Source organism: Mirounga leonina, unplaced genomic scaffold (genome assembly GCF_011800145.1).
Source record: "Mirounga leonina isolate KUSES-001 unplaced genomic scaffold, KU_Mleo_1.0 Mir_169, whole genome shotgun sequence".
Classification (NCBI taxonomy): Eukaryota; Metazoa; Chordata; class Mammalia; order Carnivora; family Phocidae; genus Mirounga; species Mirounga leonina.
In genome coordinates this window covers 21060625-21066977 of record NW_023270431.1, presented here as the reverse complement: position 1 = coordinate 21066977, position 6353 = coordinate 21060625, and the positions used below count along the sequence as shown (strand labels likewise).

At 41.5% G+C, this 6353-nt stretch overlaps 1 pseudogene; it reads left to right on the top strand.

The window, feature by feature from the left end:
- The first annotated feature begins 5162 nt into the window (after positions 1–5162).
- On the top strand, positions 5163–6353 carry LOC118017317 (annotated as a pseudogene).

The following is a 6353-nucleotide window of genomic DNA, read 5'->3' as shown; positions in this document are numbered from 1 at the left end:
TCGTGAGAGCTCCCCACCTATCCCTGGGTATTCTCTGTGTGAATGAGAACCCCATCTCCCCTTTCTGGGACTCTGGAAATAATTAGAAATACAGCAGGGGGATGGGAATGGCTACACTGAAGGCCAAAGTTTTTCACTCCACATGAGAACTGGATAAAACTGAGTATCAAGAAAACAGTCAACAAAACTAAAAGACAACCTATGGAATGGGAGAAGATATTTGCAAATGTCATAATAGGTAAAGGTCTGGTATCCAGAATCTATAAAGAACTTCTCAAACTCAACACCCAAAAAACTAATAATCCAGTCAATAAATGGGCAGAAGACATGAACAGACACTTCTCCAAAGAAGACATACAAATGGCCAACAGACACATGAAAAAATGTTCCACATCACTTGCCATCAGGGAAATACAAATCAAAACCACATTGAGATACCACCTTACACCAGTTAGATGGCCAGAATTGACAAGTCAGGGAACAACAAATGTTGGAGAGGTTGTGGGGAAAGGGGAACCCTCTTACACTGTTGGTGGGACTGCAAGCTGGTGCAGCCACTCTGGAAAACAGTATGGAGGTTCTTCAAAAAGTTAAAAATAGAGCTACCCTATGACCCAGCAATTGCACTACTGGATGTTTACCCCAAAGATACAGATGTAGTGAAAAGAAGGGCCATATGCACCCCAATGTTCATGGCAGCAGTGTCCACAATAGCCAAACTGTGGAAAGAGCCGAGATGCCCTTCAACAGATGAATGGATAAAGAAGATGTGGTTCATATTTACAAATGGAATATTACTCAGCCATCAGAAAGGATGAATACCTACCATTTACATTGACGTGGATGGAACTGGAGGGTATTATGCTAAGTGAAATAAGTCAATCAGAGAAAAATAATTATCATATGTTTTCACTCATATGTGGAATATAAGGAATAGCGCAGAGGATCATAGGGGAAGGGAGGGAAAACTAAATGGGAAAAAATCAGAGCGGGAGACAAACCATGAGAGACTCTTGACTCCGGGAAACAAACTGAGGGTTGCAGAAAGGGAGGTGGGTGGGGGTAGGGGGGTAACCAGGTGATGGGCATAAGAAGGGCACATGATGTGATGGGCACTGGGTGTTATATGCAACTAATGAATCCTTGAATACTACATCAAAAATTAGTATACTATATGTTGGCTAATTGAATTAAAAAAATAAAAATGAGAATCAGGTGTCTAGTTCCGTTTTCTCTTGCCCCCAAAGTGAGGACAGCTTTCTTCCAACACCTCTAGCATCTGAGCATCAAAATATGTTCTAATTATAACCCATTAAATAAAATAGGAAATTACTGAATCCGAAACTCTGGGGGTGGGGCCAGCAATCTGTGTTTTAACTAGTCCTCCATCTTGATGCCCGCTGAAGTTTATAATCACTGTTCAGTGGTAATTTTCCCAAAGGAAGTGAATCAAGCTTGCAGTAAACCAGCAAATGGCAAGAGTTTAAATGGCCTTTTTGTGTCCTAGAACATTCCTTTGTTAATGTTTATGGAAGTCTTGCTAGATTTTCAAATAAGCCTGCTCAAATTCACAAGGAGCCTGTATTTCTGTCATCTGTGAAACCACTATTCTTCATTTTATCTTATTCATTTATTTAACCAGACTCTTAATGAGCTTATACCCAGAAGCATCAAGAAGTTCTGAAATCCCGGGGCGCCTGTGTGGCTCAGTCGTTAAGCGTCTGCTCAGGTCATGATCCCAGGGTCCTGGGATCGAGCCCCACATCGGGCTCCCTGCTCTGCAGGAAGCCTGCTTCTCCCTCTCCTACTCCCCCTGCTTGTGTTCCCTCTCTCGCTGTGTCTCTCTCTGCCAAATAAATAAAATCTTTAAAAAAAAAAAGTTCTGGATCCCCTTTTCTTTCCCTACCATCTGAACTGTGACCCCAAGACAGCATTAATTACACAGAAACCTGCTTACCTTACCTCCCATGACACTAATGACAAAGGCCAATCTCAACTTCCCCACCTGTCATTCCTTAGAGATGAGCCTGAGTTTCTCCATTGGAAAACCTCCCAATGGCGTTTGCCGCCCCTTCGTTAGTGGAAGCTCTGAGCCACTGCTAACAGAGAAACCCTTGAGTTCACCTCTTTATTTATCTATACAACCCTCCCCACCTCTGTTTCTACCTGGTGTTCAATGGAGGGCAGGGAGGGAGGTACCGAAAAAGCTTTCCTGGGCCAAGGGGAAGTCACTCGCTCACTGGCCTTTCTTTGTGCCTTTCCACTTTCCTCTCCTCTAGATGCCTTGGTTCTTCAGGTGCCTCCTATGTTCTCCAGACCCAGGTGTTCTAGATCTTGAGGCTCTTGAGGGTCTTGAGGACTGATTGCTCCATAGAGGAAAAACCAGCATCATTTTGTGAAAGTAATTCACTTAACACTAGCAGAAGTTTGGTGCCTATGAAACTAAAGTATGTGTCCACAGAAGATGCTGGACTCTGATTAATGTAACTCTGAATTAATCTCTCTGTGCTACAAGAGATGAAAGAAAAGGAGCCCTCAAATTCTTTTTTCGTTTGAAGTTTACTTCTGCATCATGCTCCAGAGAACTTCAATTCCTCTCCTCATCTCTTCTGACTTGTTCCCTTATGTTTCTTTTCCCATTTTCCCCTCTTTTATTCCTTCCCTTTTGTATCCCCCAAATCTGAGCTGTTAGCCACAGGTGTGTGGTTCAGATTGAAAGAGGAAAGAATTGGTCAAGTATGGGTCATTTGAGAGACGTAGTGTAGGAAATAGTTTAATTTTCTTCTTTCCTTTCTAAAAAGCCTCATTCAGGTGAAATGCAGACCCAAAATTTACAATAAGTAAAAAAGAGCCTCAGCCAAGAAACGCTAGTCCCATGTGAACACTAGTCCTTCTGAAAATAGCAGTATGAAATCATAAGCTTATCTGAGGTGAGATGACTTGGTATTTTCGATGTCGTGCATAAAATCCCACTATTTTTATTTTTATTTTTATTTTTTTTAATTTTATTATGTTATGTTAATCACCATACATTACATCATTAGATTTTGATATAGTGTTCCATGATTCATTGCGTATAATATTTTTATTTTTAAAAAAAAATTTATTTATTTATTTGAGAGGGAGGGGAGAGAGAAAGCACAAGGGAGGGGCAGAGGGAAGAGCAGACTCACCGCTGAGCAGGGGGCCCGATGTGGGACTCAGTCCCAGGACCCTGGGATCATGACCTGAGCTGAAGGCAAACGCTTAACTGACTGAGCCACCCAGGCACCCAAATCCCACTATTTTTATCTTGACAAGATAGTATTCTGGGGCACCTGGGTGGCTCAGTTGGTTAAGCGACTGCCTTCGGCTCAGGTCATGATCCTGGAGTCCCAGGATCGAGTCCCGCATCGGGCTCCCTGCTTGACAGGGAGTCTGCTTCTCCCTCTGACCCTCCTCGCTCTCATGCTCTCTGTCTCTCATTCTCTCTCTCTCAAATAAATAAATAAAATCTTAAAAAAAAAAAAGATAGTATTCTGGATCCTAAATCTCTCCATTTAGTATAATTATTTTTATTATTAATATTTAATTAATGATTATTAATTAATTGTTAAATTAATTGGCCTATATAACTTTTTTTGGTTTTGTTTCTGGAGAATTCTGAATAATACAGGAACCACTTTGCAACAGACACCATGCATTTTCTAGATAAGACCCATAATCCCCGGAAAGCTTAATAATAGCGTATGATACTCAAGGAGTTTGTGATCTAGTTAAAGAACAGGTACATAAGATGTTAAAGCACATCAAAGATAATAATGCAGAAGTCACTAGTTGGTAAATGATTTACTCCACAAGTGTTTACTCTACATTCCTATCTGAGGAATATTGGAATGAATGACAAAAAGACCAGTTAAGGAAACTTGCCAATCTGTGTGGCACCATAAAACAGCATAAATGTATTAACTAAGCCAAGTTATCAGCAGGTTTCTCAATAAGGTGACTATATTTTAGAGCTGGTAATAGAACTTGGGAGAGATAATATTTTCATCCCTGGCATTTGCCATATTATGCTCAGCGTACATTTTCCAGTTCAAATACATGCCTTATTTTGAAGACTAAAACATTAAGCTTCAAACTGATGTTAAGTTTAAGTGCCAGTTAAGGTCATAGATGTATTAGTTTTTTAAAAATTTTAAAGTTTTTAAAAATTAAGATTTTAAAAAATAACCCAAACTCTACCTCTAACAATGTTTGTGGTCTGACTCATTCTTTTAGGATGTGACCCTGGTACTTTGTCTTATGAGTTGTGTTGCCATGCTCTGCCACTAGAGGGTAGCATCGTTGCTATTGTCATTTCTGCTGTTTATTGTAAGGTATATTCAGTACTTGGCCATTCATCCAGTCTAATCCCCAGTGTGATTGTATTTGGAAGTGAGGCCTTTGGAAGGTAATCAGATAATCAGAGAGGGGCTCTCATGCTGGGATTAATTTCCTTATAAAGAAGATACTGGAGGGAGACAATCTGTCTCTGCACATGAGGATACAAGACAGTCTGCAAACCAGAAGGGCCTTCACCAAACACCAGGTCTGCTGGTTTCTTGATCTTGGACTTCCCACCCTCCAGAACCATAAGAAATAAATGTTTGTTGTTCACACCACGCAGTCTATGGTGCTCTGTTATAGCAGCCCAAACTGACTAAGACAATGTCTGGCCAGATACTTGAACAGAAGCTGTGTGGGGAGAAGGGATGGGGGCAGATGGTCTTTAGAATGAGTCAGGTCCATCTAAGAAAGAACTGACCTATTCATTATGCAGTCGTGTCACCTCTAAAGTGGAAAGAGCCCCAAATTTTGGTGTCAGAAGATTTATATTCCAGCATGGGCTCAGCCACTAATTGACTGCATGATCTTGGACAAATCACTAACTCTCTGGTCTCCAAGTCTTCACCTATAGACAATCTTTTAAGACCTCTTTTCTCTAAATAATATCTTCCTTTGATTTTTCTCTCATTATTCTGTTCCTATGGCTCACTTTCCAATGCTACAAGTTGAGAAGGATTCCTTAGGCATTACAGCAGAGACAAAAGAAGTATGGTTGCTGCTGGTGGGCTGGGCCAGGCTGGAAGTAGGAAACCAGGCACGGGTTCCCCAGTGCCCTGATCTCGCCATGCCGCAGCATGATCCAGTCGGTGGTGGTCATACTGGTCAGCTGGTGTGGACACCAGATGGGCTGCTGCTTCCGGGATCTGGCACTAAGGGAGCATGCCAAGGCCAGCCAGAAAGGAATTTATAATGAGGCAATAAACAGCTTCCTTAGAAATGTGGATACCAGAGTGCTGGTGACAGTGACAGTATTTCCAAAGGGAAAATTTGTTCTTTGAATGCATCAGCTATCTTGATTGACATGGAGCAAAGAGTAGTAAATGAAATTCTGCAGGGCCCATTGAGAGATGTGTTTGATAGCAAGGAGCTCATCACTGATATTTCTGGCTCAAGGAATAATTGGGCTGTGGGTCACCAAGTTTTTGGCAGTCTTTATGAAGAACAGATTCTAGAGAAGCTCAGAAAGTTGGCAGAGCCCTGTGATTGTTTACAGTGTTTTTTTATTATACATTCCACGGGAGGAGGAACAGGATCTGGACTTGGCACATTTCTCTTGAAGGTGCTTGAGGGTGAATTCCCGGAACTATACAGATTCATGACTTCAATTTATCCTTCTGAAGAGGATGATGTCATAACCTTGCCTTATAATAGCATCTCGGCAATGAAGGGACTTAATGAGCATGCAGACTGTGTGGTGCCCACTGACAACTAATCTTTATTTGACATCATTAGCAAGATTGACCTCATGGTGAATTCTGGAAAGCTGAGTACAACAATAAAGCCAAAGAGTCTGCTTACTTCAAGTACCAGGGCTTTTTGAAAAGTGGCACCAGGAGCCCTTGGATGCAATGAACCCCATTGTGGCAAATTTGCTGCCGAACCTAAGAAGCTCTGCAAGACTTGAAGGGTCCCTTTGGACCTTAATGAAATCAGCCTAAACTTAGTTACTTTTCCTGAAGTGCCTTATCTTGTGTCAAGCCTAACACCTCTATATACACTAGCAAATGTTCACATTCCTACCTGAAGCCTCCATCAGATGTTTTCAGATGCCTTTAGTAAAGATCACCAACTCATTCAGGCTGACTCCATAATCTCTACCTTGCCTGCGCCTTTATGGTTAGAAGAAATGTACCAGTTTCAGGGTTTCAGATCTTCACAGACATATTGAACGAGTAAAACCTTCTGTATGGTTAGTCTCCTGGAATCAAGAAAGCTGGATTCTTGTGATGAAATCATCACGATCTGTTGATGATACCAGTGTGTGA